This window comes from Miscanthus floridulus, chromosome 11, assembly GCF_019320115.1.
Source record: "Miscanthus floridulus cultivar M001 chromosome 11, ASM1932011v1, whole genome shotgun sequence".
In the NCBI taxonomy this organism is placed as follows: Eukaryota; Viridiplantae; Streptophyta; class Magnoliopsida; order Poales; family Poaceae; genus Miscanthus; species Miscanthus floridulus.
Window position 1 is genome coordinate 52,685,994 of NC_089590.1, and position 14,203 is coordinate 52,700,196.

General features: G+C 48.4%; 1 pseudogene; it reads right to left on the reverse strand.

Annotated features, from left to right (window-relative positions):
- Positions 1-12,564: 12,564 nt before the first annotated feature.
- LOC136491951 (cytochrome c-type biogenesis protein CcmE homolog, mitochondrial-like) lies at positions 12,565-13,320 on the reverse strand (annotated as a pseudogene).
- Positions 13,321-14,203: the final 883 nt, after the last annotated feature.

Genomic DNA, 14,203 nt, shown 5'->3' on the forward strand with positions numbered 1-14,203 from the left:
CTTCTTTCTTGAGAGAGATCTAGTGATAGCCAGAGTAATAGTCAAGGAAAGAGAGTAATTCGCAGCCAGGAGTGGAGTCAACAACCTCATCTATCCGAGGCAAACCGAAGGGGTCTTTAGGGTAGTGTTTGTTAATATTAGTATAATCAACACACATTCTCCATTCTTTATTCTTTTTTTTGAACAAGAATAGGGTTGGCTAAGCAATCAGGATGATACACTTCTTTTATAAATCCGGTAGCTAAGAGCCATTTTATTTCTACCCTAATAGCCTCCTTCTTGTCTGGCATGAATTGGTGAAGTTTCTGCTTGATCGGTTTAGCTATCGACGAGACATTCAAGGACTGCTCGATCTTTTCCCGTGGTACCCCTGGCATGTCTGTAGGTTTCCAAGCAAACACATCGGTGTTGGCATGTAGGAAGGAGATGAGCACGCTTTCATATTTGGGGTCAAGGTGAGCCTCAATCTTCATGGTCTTGGAGGGGTCGTCGAGGCCGAGGCCGACCTCCTTGACTTCCTTTGACTTGGCGGAGGCATGAGGAGGCTTCAGCTCTGGGATCTCCATGTCTTTGGCAGGCACTGTCTTGGATTCGGTGACCACGCTAGCCATCTAGATGGAGCGGTCAGTAGCTTCGATGAGGGCGAGACTCTCTGTTTCGTAGGCATAGGCGATGGTGAGGTTGGCCCGTAGGGCCAAGACTACAGCAGGCGAAGGCATCTTTAGCACCAGATAGGCATAGTGCGGCACGGCCATGAACTTGGCCAGAGCTGGCTGACCAAGTATGGTGTGGTAGGCGGTGTCGAAGTCAGCGACATAGAAGTTGATGTGTTCGACACGGTAGTTGCTTGCCATGCTGAACTGTACTGGTAGGGTAATCTCTCCAAGCGGTTTGGAGGCCCTGCCAGGTACCACACCCCAAAAGGAGGAGTCAGAAGGTGTGAGATGTGACAAACCGAGGCCTAGCTCTTTTAGGGCTCCGGCGAAGAGGAGATTCAGAGTGCTCCCACCGCCGATGAGCACTTTTTAGAACAACACCTTTTGGACAGTTGCGTCGAGGATAAGGGGGAAGCGCCCTATGTAGGGAATGTCTACCCACTGTTTGTCCGTGCTGAAGGTGATGGGAACCTTAGACCATGGGCGATAGCTCGGGTTGATGACAGCGTCCTCCGTGGTGATGTTGAGCACCCGCTGTGTGGCGAGCTTCTGTTCCCTTCTGCTTTTGGTGGAGGCAAGGCCCCTAAAGATGGTGGCGACCACCTTGTCGTGGTCCTAGAAGACAATGCCATTGCCCCCAGGTGGTCGGCGACCTCTGGCTCCATCATTGGTGTCGTCGTCTAGCTTTTTGTTCTGGAATTCCTTAGCCAACCCGAGGCAGTCCTTCATTTTGTGCTTGGCATTCTTGTGGAGCAGGCACAGGCCATCGAGGATCTTCCTATACTGCTCATCATAGTTGCGCTTGGCGTGAGGTTCGTTGACGGTAGCGACGATGTGTTCTGGCCGGCGGTGGTGATTTTGGCCAGACTTGGGCCCTTCTTGTCGATCTCGATCGCTGTTATAAGGATAACTACAGTCATCGAAATGGCGGTCGTTGTGGCATCGGTCGGCGGGGCGGTCATCATACCAGCGTGTTGGTTGTTGGGTGCTCGCATCCTCGTTGAAGCACACATCAGCCTCCTCGGCATCAGCGTACTGGTTGGTGGTTGTGATCATCTCACCGATCCCAGTAGGCGACTTGCAGTTGAACTTGGAGCGGAGCTCACGGTGGTGGAGTCCTCGGATGAAGGCAGTGATGACCTCAGCTTCCGTGATGTTGGAGATAGAGTTCCTCATCTTGGAGAAGCGTCGGATGTAGCTCTAGAGGAGCTCTGACAGCTTCTGGTCGATGCAGTTTAGGTCGTGCTTGGTGCCCGGCCAAGTGCATGTGGCCATGTAGTTATCAGTGAAGACTTTTTTCAAATCCTCCTAGGATCCGATGGAGTCTAGGGCAAGGCTGGTAAACCAGCTCATGGTGGCAGGCATCAGCATGACAGGAAGATAGTTTGCCATGACATTAGAGTCTCCTCCGGTGGCACAAATAGTAGTGGCATAAGCCTATAGCCACTGTGTCGGGTTCATTCTTCCTTCATAGGGCTTGACCCTAGTGATCTTGAAACCACAGGTCCACTGAAGCGTTCGAAGTGTCCTTGTAAATGCCGGAGGCCCCTCAGAGTTGTCGACACTGTCATCAGCGGTATTGCCACTGGTGAGTGGTTCGACAGCAGAGTTTAGGTTACCGTACTCTTGTTCGTACTCCTAATGGTGGTGGATTTCATCTTCATGGCGACCAAATCGGCGTTTGTCGATGCATCGTCGTGCATCTCAACGATTGTTGAGATGCACTCAGACGTCCTGGTCGACCTCCTGGTCTTGTTGGCGGTGATGTTCGGCATGATCGCCCCTAGCTCCACCTTGGGGGGGCTGCCTATCATCACGGTGCTGGTCGGTGAAGCAACTTTGGCGGCGGTCGGTCCTTGTGGCAACTGATCGGCGGATCGAAGTGGTGGAGTAAGAGGGTCTCTGATCCTGGCGGATCTCATTAACCTAACAGTGCGCTGCTTTAAGCATGGCAGCGACCTTAGTGAGCTCAGGCATCTGTGGGAGGCGGGTGAGCTCGTTGGCGGCTACTGCCAGATTGGCGCTCGGAGTCCTAAAAACGTCGTGGCCATCAACACGGAGAAACTCTTCATCGAGGTTGCGGTGGAGTGGCCTCCCTTGTGAGTCAAACTGCTGCTCGGCCATCATGAGGGCATGTTCATTTGCTCGGCATTGTGCGCGGTTGATGTTCTGGTTCTCGTGAGCGACGCGTTCCTCCTTGATCTCACCATTCCGAGGGGGGCTATCGATGCTGACGTTGAAGATCACGCCCCCCAGAGATGAGGGAGAGGAAATTGTTTAGCGAAGGTTTCGGTGAGGGTCTCTATGGAGTCTTGGGACTTAGAGCCTGGACTCGCCTCTAGGATGGTGTGGAGGGATGCCCCAGGGTGCCGGCTGACATGGAGCATATTGATGGCTGGCGGAGGCTGGTCGGCGAACTGGTCGGTGAAAGGATGAGCGTCTCCCACCTAGTTGGCGAATCTGCCCCTTAGGGCATCTTGGAAAGTGGTGGCAACATTGGCGAGCCCGAAGGGCAGAGCCATAACTCTCGAAGCCTTCTGAGCAGCCTCTGGGAGGTCTAGATTGGTGGTTGGTTGGTGCTGAACAAGGGTGTCTAGAGCTGATTTAGCGATGGAGAGGCAATCGGCGAGCTTGTGACCAACCTGATCGATGGATGCGATTGGATCGTTGCTGTTGATCTGCCTCCTCTGGTAGCAAGGAAGCAGGAAGTAGGTTGTTGATGAAGGCGACCTCAGAAGTGGTTCCAAGATCAGATCTGCAGCCACAGGTGCGGGGGTGATCAGCGCAGAATCGATCTGTACCGGCTCGAGGAGCTCTCTGACTCCATCAGCATTGATGATCCATGAGATCAATCCGACCGTGAAGATCTGGCCAGGCTGTGGGAGGGACGAAGAGCTCATAGAAAAAACCATCTTGTTCAACAAGGAAAACAACACGCACAGCCCCTACCTAGCACGCCAACTGTCAACAGAATATCGTCGATAGTCCTCTGTGGAGTATCCCATGAAGGTAGATTGATCGGCAGAGGAGCGTGAGATCAAGAACAAGAAGGCAACAGAGACACACGAGTTAGACAGGTTCAGGCCATTAGTATGACATAATCCCCTACTCCTATGGTTTGTTGATTTGTATTGTCTATTGTCTGATATTGCGTGAGTTTGGAGGGGGTCCCTGCCCGCCTTATATAGTTCGGGGAGCAGGGTTACAAGTCGGTTAGATCTAGGAGATAACCGGAAAGTAATAACTGATTATAAGAATCTAGGGATCATACATATCCTAACAGATCTCGCAATATCTTCAGGATATCCTCCAGATGTCTTGCGGAAGGCGCCGAGCAGAGTCATGCCTCGCAAGGCTTCATCTTATGGGCTAGGCCACCCCTGGGGGCGCAGCCCATGTGGTCTATCATGGGTATCCAGGGTCATACCCCCATAGGTCCTGAGTCTAGTCAGTAGTAGCAATGAGCGCGCATCTTGGTCTTGTGATGGGACGCTGGCGCGAAGAGTGACCAGACGCTGGCAGGGTGCGTCCGGTCGGTGCTGACGTACGCTGACGTGAGACGCATAGAGAAAACGTTGAATGACCGGACGCTGGGTGTGTCCGGTGTCATGAAATTTCATGTTTGGAACTTTACTGGGAACGACCGGATGCTGGGGTCCTACGTCCGGTCACTTTCTAACTAACGCGTCTGGTCATCACTTGACCATTGAAATCGGGCGATCAGCGTTTGAAGCCGATGACACGTGGCAAGCATCGAGCGACCGTACGCTCGGGTCCTTCGTCCGGTCGAACTGACCGGAGCGTTCGGTCACCCCGAGTTGTGACTAGTGAAGGGGTACAATGGCTCTATTTCGTGGGGGCTTCTATTTAAGCCCCATGGCCGACTCAAGCTCACTCTCTTTGGACATTTTGCATTGATATAGCAACCTTGTGAGCTTAGCCAAAGCCCTCCCACTCATCTCCATCATTTTTTTATCATTGTGAGATTGGGAGAGAATCCAAGTGCATTGCTTGAGTGATTACATCTAGTGGCACTTGGCATTCGTGTTTCGCAGTGGGATTTACTTGTTACTCTTGGTGGTTGCTGCCATCGAGACAGCTTGGAGAAGCGAGGATCGTTGAGCGGAGGTTGGTGATTGTCTCCGGCTCCGATCGTGGTGATTGTGAGGGGTCTTGTGCCTTCCCCGGCGGAGAGTCGAAAGGTAACTCTAGTGGATTGCTCATGTCATTGAGTTACCTCACTTGTGGGTAGGTTCTTGCGGTGTCCGATTGTGTGGACAAGGTTCGTGCAACACCTCTTAGCCACCGAACCACCAAGTGTTGGTCGACACAACGGGGACTAATGTGCCGGCAAGCACGTGAATCTCAGGAGAAAAATTGGTTGTCTCTTGCCCTTTGGTATTCTTTCGGTGATTGATTTAGTATTCATCTTGTAATTGGTGTATTCCTCTACACGGCGGTATAATCACCCTACTCACTTATTTATATTCTTGCAAACTAGTTGTGGCAAACTCTTTAGTGTAATTAGAATTGAGAGCTTGCTTTGTTGTTTTAAGTTCATCTAGTGGAGCTCTTTAGAGTAGCAAGATTGAGAGCTCTTAGTGAGTAGTAACATTGCAAGTTGTATGCCTAGTAATCATTGCAACTAGAATTGTTGGATAGGTGGCTTGCAACCCTTATAGAGCTAGAGTAAGTTTGCATTTCGCTATTTGTCATACTAATCAAATTGCTCTAGTTGTTTTGTAGATTTTTAAATAGGCTATTCACCCCCCTCTAGCCATATTAGGACCTTTCAGGATGGCTCTGCGTCGGGCTCCTGTTCACCACTAGTGCCATGCCTCGACGTCATCAGCTGGTCGTGGCGTCCCATCCCGTCCCAGCGGATGGCGTGGTGAATCGACGTGCCCGTCAGCGGCCGTACGGGGAGTAGGCAGCACAGCGACCACGCACCTGTCACTCACTGTTGGCGATGTGAACCCCCGGGTGTGGCCTAACGTGGCCATGGGTCAAGTCGAGACGTGCCTGCTTCCCGTCTGGTGTCAGAAGTTTGACCTTGGGATCGTACCTTCTGACCCGTAGTGGTTGGAGGTGGTATGGGTCCCCGTCGGGCGAGACGGAGCCTGCGCCCCAGGGGTCGGGCTAGATAGAGCCTGTGCCCTCAGGGTCGGCCGAGATGGCTCCCGTACCCTTGGGGCCAGGTGACACGGGGCCCGTGCCCATGTGGTCGAGCGAGACGGAGCCCGTGCCCTCGGGGTCGGGCTACACGGGGCCGTGCCCTCAGGGTTGGGCGAGATGGCTCCCATACCCTCGGGTTCGGTTGATACTGAAATACGTCATTGATTATCTAGGCGAGTTATCATCCACGGTCCCCAGATCCCTTCTTCGGGTATCCCTAATACCGATACCCGACACTTAGGGTCTTGATTAAGCTTAGATTTGAAGTCTGAAGTTAATTAAAAAGTTTCCACTTGTATTTTGCTTTTTTTTACTAAATAGGGAATGCGTTTTACCTTAGATTTTTCTAGTTTAATCTTTATCCAGTACTTAAATGTATTGGTTAGAGTAGCCCTAAGACCATCAGATCAACAAGAAAATGTTTCACTTTGCCGAAGATGTATATGATTTACAGATTACTCATGCAAACCAAGCCATGGCTTGGAGCGACAAGATCAAAAGCACTGACATGATCATTTTTTTATGAAAAAGTACAAAAGTCAAAAAGAAAAGAAAACAGCCAAAGTTAACTGGCTGCTTTTGTTTGAGAATACTACACTGGTGGCGAGCACAGAAAATAAGGGGTAGGTGCGATTTCTGTTTGGTTGGTGATCTCAAGGATGTCTTGCCTCTCCATTTCTCTACCATGAATTTGGTGTAGTGTGTCATATAATGCATCCACTACTACTACTAGATTCATTTCCGTAAGACCATAAGTCACGTTAATCAGTCAATGTTGCTTATAGTACGGACAGAGTTAACGTGCGACTCACCGTCAGTCGTCTTATTTTGTCGAACCCACTACCGCCCCCACCCTTGTGGATGTTTGTTACCACTCCTTGGTTCCAAATTACGACACGTTTTGACTTTTTTAGATTTATAATTTTATTATAATTATATAGTAAAAACTATAAATCTAGAAAAGTCAAAACATCTTGTAATTTGGAATAGATAGAGTAGTATTTTGGGGGGCCAGGTGGACTCGAGCTGGGCAAAAAATCATGTCCATGACTATCCTAAATGAGACGGGTCGACCAATAGTTAGTATACCAATAATTTAAATAAATACATTAGATTAGGCTCAGACTGAGAATTTTGTTTTCGAGTTTGTATTCCGTTATCCGTGTCCTTGGACAGCGTTGCGAACCTGGCCAAACCAATCGATGGGCTCGAACCCGTCTGCGCCTAAGTTCTATTATTGAATATGAGGCCATGCCCTAAGTTTAGAGCTAGATAGTAATAAAAGACACAGATTTAGTTTCTGAGCCCTCGAGATGAGGTAATACCGAGTGTCATATGTCAATAATGGGAATCACCAAGGAAGGCTTACTCGCCGTGTGCTCTCTGAATCTTCCGCCTTTATTTTTGCTATGCTCTACCATGAGTTTTTGTGGCACTATCTATACACTATCGGATTCAGTTTCTTTGTCGAGTGCCACTCGGCAAAGGCCGATATACACTCGGTAAAGCTTTTGCCGAATGTTACACTTGGCAAAGAGCGCTCGGTAAACAGTTTATCGGCAAAGACCTCTTTGCCGAGTGCACTTTATCGGGCACTCGACAAAGCCTTTGTCGAGTGCTAATATGACACTCGGCAAAGAAAAGTCGCCGTGACGGCGGCTTTGCCGAGTGTCAAGGTCAAGCACTCGGCAAATGTCGCCGCTTTGTCGAGCGTCGTTGACTCAGACACTCAGCAAAGGTGGCCACTGTGCCGAGTGCCACCGGCAAGACACTCGGTAAAGGTAGCCTATTTACCGAGTGTCCTGTCAAGACACTCGGCAAACAGGAGACCTTTGCCGAGTGCCTGGCCCGTGGCACTCGGCAAATCTGTGATGTTTGCCGAGTGCAATGGTCTTTGCACTCAGCAAAGCATGTTCCCAGATAGTCACTTTGCCGAGTGTCATGGCCATTGCACTCGGCAAAGTGACTGAAAACAGTCTTTTTTATTTGTTTTTTTACATCCCATCCAAACAAACAGAAGATATATATAACAAATATCACCAACATCACATATATATCATCAACAACACATATATATCACCAACATCACATATATATCACAAACGTCACATGTCTCACAATATATCACAAATAACTTCACAAGTAATCCAAGTGCTCCATCATCTACAACCACAATTGCAAATAACAATACCATTAACAACCACAAGAATCTTAACCAGATGGCTAATGAGACTGATTTGGTGAAGGATTCACTGAAGCATGATGATCGTTCGATGCCACCGATAGATTCTGCACAAAGGAGAAGAGATTGCATGTGTGAGACAAGATAAATATATACCATACATGAATAAAACTTTTATAATCCACTAGGTTTGACCGTAAGCATGAACATACAAACTAAAACATTTATACTCATAGGAGTAGAATAGTAAGGAGGTGGAGGTGGAGGTGGAGCAAATAGCGAAGGTGGCGGAACTACACCCGTAGCGACGCCAAGACTTTGCATGTACTGAAGAATCTCTGCCATCCTCCGCTGCATAAGGATTGAACCCATCTGTTGCCAGCGCAACACGTACATTACGAGCCTCTTTAGCTTTCTCATGATGAATGCCATCAAAGTGGGTCCATGCTTCACCATCGGATGTATGTACCATCCTGTCAGGATTGTATCGTTTGTTATTTTTGTGCCATATCATCTGTTTTACGGATTCCTCGGTCATGTATAGCTGTTGGATCCTCGGTATGAACGGAAGGTGTCATAGGATTGTCACGGGAATGTGAAGCTGCCTCTTCTGGCCATCACCAGAATCTACCTCCAGGAACCTAGAGGATTTACACTTTGGATAGTACTTTGCTTCCACGTATTCTTTTCTAAATAGGACGCATCCCTTCGGGCAAGCATGTATCTGCTCATACGGCATCTTAAGTGCACGAAGGAGTTTCTGTGACTCGTGCATGCTCTTTGGTAGAAGGTGACCCTCCGGAAGTAGGCTGCCAATAACTATCAACATACCATCGAAGACGTCTCGACTCAGGCTATACTGGGACTTTAACGTCATTATGCGTCCAATGGCATCTAGTTGAGAAACCTTTGTCTGGCCGCGAAGAGGTTTCTGTGCCACGGCAAACATATCGTAGAATGCCTTTGTGGTTGCCTCTAGCTCCTCCTCCGTACGTCCTTCAGCGAACTGTGCCTCGTGATAGTCATTTAACATGTCTGCTACCCTAGTATCAGCTTCATAATCCTCGACGCGTGGTCTCACCACCTCCTCTCTCATACGATCAGCTTCACCATGGTATACCCACCAGGTATAGTCTGCCATAAATCCATTCTTCCAAAGATGATCCCCCATGACCTTCTTTGTTTGTCTTTTCCTGTTTGCACATTTGCTGCAGGGACTGCAAATTTTACTCACTCCTTTAGCAGCCACGCCAAATGCCCATTTCAAGAAAGCATCAGTCTTGTCGATCCATTCATTGGTGACCTAACCCTGACTTGCGCAGCCCGTATACATCCACTCACGGTCCTTCATCCTCTAACATTTATAGCAGCGAGTAATATAAACATCAATTACATCTACACGACGTTCCTACTATCTAATAGGTGAGGATAGGTCCTAATCCCACACGAGGATCCGTAGATGGGGTTAATTTCCATGCTCTACTCCTATCTGAGATAGAATTTTGGCAGCACCTCCCATCTGTTCTCCAAATACACATCCTGCTAGGGAGTGTGTATCCGAAGAACAATAGAGAGATGATGCCGAAACTCTGTCTTGGATCGGAGCAGATCATGGAAACTAACCCCACCTACGCATCCGCGGGCTGTCCAAAAAACGTGGACAATTCAAAACAGATACGATTTTAGATATGGAAATATCTGTATATTTCCAACCGTATCTCTTTCAAATGGGAGACGCCTAACTGGGTTACGTGATCTACGACCATGATACGGAAAGAGGGGTTATACCTAGGGTGACGGTGGAGTTAGGCTAGCGGGGCCGTGGTGGGTCAGTGCAGTGGCGAGGCGACGCAGTGCATGCAGACCCGCAGTGGCGAGGAAGGCTATCGGGGTCGCTGAGGTACTCTGGCTCCGCTCCGATGGGCTTTTCTCTATAAAAAAAGAAACATAAAACTGTCAAAACAAAATTTCGACAGCACCTCCCCTGCACGGTGAGATTTCCAAAACCTGCAAGAAAACCAACGGCACGATGTCGACATGCACATATATATGAACGGCACGATGACCGACATGCACAAGATTATATCCAACCACATATATATAACAATATCACAACCACTCCTACGACTATCATCACCGCTACTCTACCACTACTACTACCGCAACTACTAGTAATACTACGACGACGACGGTGGTGAAGGGGCCAGGGCGCCGGTGGACAAGGCGACGACTAGGCAAACGTCGGGGACATGGCAACAGCGGTCGAGGCGCCTCCTCCTCCTCCTCCTTTTTCTTCCTCCTTCCTCCTTCTTCCTCCTCCTTCTCTTCCTCCTTCCTCCTCTCCTCCTCTCCTCCTCCTCCTCTCTTTCTCCTCCTCTGGTGGCACGGCGCGGGGGGTGGCGCGGGCAACGCTGGCGCAGGCGGCTACGGCGGCGCTGGCACGGTTAGCAAGCGTGTGTGCGGTGTGTGTGGGCCGGCTAGGCCGCTGGGGTTAAATCCCCCCTTTGCCGAGTGCCCCCGATCTAGCACTCGATAAAGTATTTTTTAAATTTTTTTTAATTCTCTGCTGAGTGCACCTGGCACGGCACTCGCCAAAGAGAGTTTTTTTTTTAAATCTTTGCCGAGTGCCCACAATCTGGCACTCGGCAAAGTATTTTTTTATTTTTTTTAAATTCTTTACCGAGTGCCATCTGGCCTGGCACTCGGCAAAGTGGGGTATTTTTTTAAAAAAATTAAAATTATTTGCCGAGTGCCAGCCGTCCTGGCACTCGGCAAAGAGGCTCCTTTGCCGAGAGCCAAATGCAGACACTCGGCAAATTATTTTTATTTTTTTTCTTTCTACCCCCAAACTTTTTCTGTGGTCCTTATACAATACCTGGTACTCCATGTTCCAATGTGGCACATTTCTCAGACTTTTTCTATATTTATTTAATTTATTTCATATAATTGAATTTTCTTAGATAATTCAAATTATAACTGCTAGTCATTTGAATAATGAAAAAAATAAATGAAAAAATAATATTCATGTTATTTAGTATAATGTGAGGCCATATCCAGGAACAGATCACCAATTTCGAACATCTTGTTCATGAAACATGACTACGAACTTGCAGTCGAGTTGTTTTTAAATTCTATAAAAAGCAAACGAAGTCCAAAAATCATGAAACTTTTCAAGATATCATAATATCATATGTGGAGGCTGTGATAAAAAATTGAAGAGGTTTCGTGCAAGTTTATCACATACGATGCTTACCACCTCGTCGGCCTCTTCACGAAATCATGAAACTTTTTCGGAGATTATTCGGTTTGCAAGCATCGTACGTGACACTTGCGCGAAACCTTCTCAAATTTTTATCATAGCCTCCACATATGATATCATGACATCTTGATAAGTTTCATAATTTTCAAACTTCGTTTGCTTTTTATAGAATTTAAAAACAACTCGACCGCAAGTTCGTGGTCATGTTTTGTGAACAAGATGTTCAAAATTGGTGATCTGTTCCTAGATATGGCCTCACATTATACTAAATAACATGAATATCATTTTTTCATTCATTTTTTTATTATTCGAACGACTAGCTGTTATAATTTGAATTATCCAAGAAAATTTAATTAAATGAAATAAATTAAAGAAATGTAGAAAAAGTCCGAGAAATGTGCCACATTGAAACATGGAGTACCAGGTATTATATGAGGACTGCAGAAAAAGTTTGGAGGTCAAAAGTGAAAAAAATGGTTTGCCGAGTGTCCGGAGAAGACACTCGGCAAAGGGTTAACGGCGGCTGCCGGCCGTTAACGGCGGCGGCTCTTTGCCGAGTGTTCTGGTTTGCTGAGTGCCCGACATCGGCAAATCGCCTCTTTACCGAGTGTTATTGTTTGCCAAGTGCTCGGCACTCGGTAAACCACCTCTTTGCCGAGTGTCATTTGTTTGTCGAGTGCTTTCTCTCTGGCACTCGGCAAATAGCCTCTTTGCCGAGCGTCCGATAAAAAGCACTCGGTAAAGTATGGGACAGTCAGCAAAGAAGCCGTCTCTGATTCCCACTACAAAATCTCAAGGATAACACAAAAACCATATTACTCAGTTGAAATAGTATTACTGATAATAATGCTTGAGAAACAATACATGAAGCCATGCTCAATCAGCCCATAACAAAAAATTGCTTTATCCCCTGGCCAAAAGTACTACAATCACAATAGCTTAAAACCGAATCATGCCATAGATACCCCCAGTTCTGGTGTGAAATCAAATTCAAATGCACCTATAGCTCACCCTTATGATCTAGTAAACTTATAGTACCACTCAGTGGAAGGAGTATACCAATAGTATTACTTCAGAACGAGCATGTATACTGTGTTCAATCAACATTTGTCATTATTCCCCTAACAAAAATTGCTTGATTCCCAGATCGACAATCACATCAGCTTAGAATCAAATTCAATCACGCTGTAGATATTCCCCAGCGCCAGAGTGAAATCAAATCCAAATCTACCTATGCTGGATGCCTCATACTCAAGATCCAGAAAATCTCGAACCAGAAGGCGGACAAAATCTTACGAGCTTGCCTTTGCTTCCTCCGCCGCTGCAGCCACAGTGGACCCTTGAGCGGCGGCCGCCTCTGCCTCGGCCTCGAGGCGCTTCTTGTTTCGCTCGAGCGCCTCGCCGACCTCCTTGGGCATGTACTTCTCGTCGTGCTTGGCGAGCACCTCGGTTCCACGCAAGAAGCACGCGCACTCCCGTGCCTTCTTGGTGACCTTCCTCCCATCGTCGTGGCAGCGGAGGTCGTCGGTGAAGGGCTTGAGGAGGCCCTCGACGACGATGGAGTGGCCCTCGCAGAAGAGGTCAGGCAGCGCGCCCTCGTAGCGGACGAGCACGTCGGTGATGAGGTCCGTGACGACGAACTCAATCTCAGGGGAGGACAGCAAGGGGTGCGCGACGGAGCCCTCGAGGACGAGGTCGCCGAGGCGGACGCATGACTTGGAAGAGTCGGCGGTGAACTTGACGAGCGCGTCGGTGGGTGTGACGTAGAAGACGAATTGGTCCTGAAACGTGGCGAGCACGGTGACCACGAACCCGGCCGTGCAGGCGAAGGCGAGCCCGTAGGACCAGAGGCGGCGCATCTACAGCTACCGCGCGCGGGCGCTGATGTCCGCGGCGCGCGGGCGGGAGGAGGGCCCCGACCTCCACGTGGCCGAGGCTAAGCTGCGGAGGAACGTGCCGAGCGGGGTGGCAGTGGCGGCGACAGCCGCGGTCGCGCGTAGGGTGGGGATGGGTCCTGGTGTGTGGATGAGGGTGGAGAGGGCGTTGGGTTAAAACGTCACCTCGGCGCTAGGATCTTTGGCGCCAAGCTTGGCGCCAGCAACCACGGCGCCAAACTTGACGCCAAGATCCACAGCGCTGAGCTGGCTGCTATGTCAACGTCCGTGCCGCCAACGTGGCGTCGACATAGGTGCCAAACCCTCTGACGCCGAGATGTGTAACTCGAGCTAAGGGTCCAGATTTTAAAAGCATACCTCCAGGGACATATCTGTGAATAACTTAAAAAAAAGGTAAAATAAACAAATTCGGCCGGGCCGCGGCCGCACGAAAAGAAAGGCAAAGCTTCTAAAAAGACTGCACCTGGGCGTACAGGCAACTGCTGCATGCTTTGCGTTGTTTGGCGCATCTCTGGTTCAGGGAATCAGTCCACACACATGCTGCTCCTAGGCCTACTACTAGCTGATCTGATCGATGTGGCTGACGTGAGGCCTCACCCTCACAACAAACCCTACGCGTAATAGTATAACGGCGTTCAGCAATCATCACATCACGCGTACCATGACCCAAGTGGTAGTGTACCATGCTCAAAAGCATTTAGATGGTCTACACTGCAGTACATTACTCCCTCCCTCCAAGGAAAAAAAAACGCAATTCTTAAAACTGACTAGGGCCTTGTTTAGGTTGTAAGTTTTTTCACTCTCTCTTCATCATATCAAATCTTTGAACACATACATAGAGTATTAAATGTAGATAAAAAAATAACTAATTACACAGTTTGATTGTAAATTACGATATGAATCTTTTGAGCCTAGTTAGGTCATGATTAGATAATAATTGTCAAATACAAACGAAAATGCTACAGTGTCAAATACTACTGATTCCTAACCTCAATCTAAAGGCCTTGAGAAACATGCTATGCTTCATGCTCGGTAG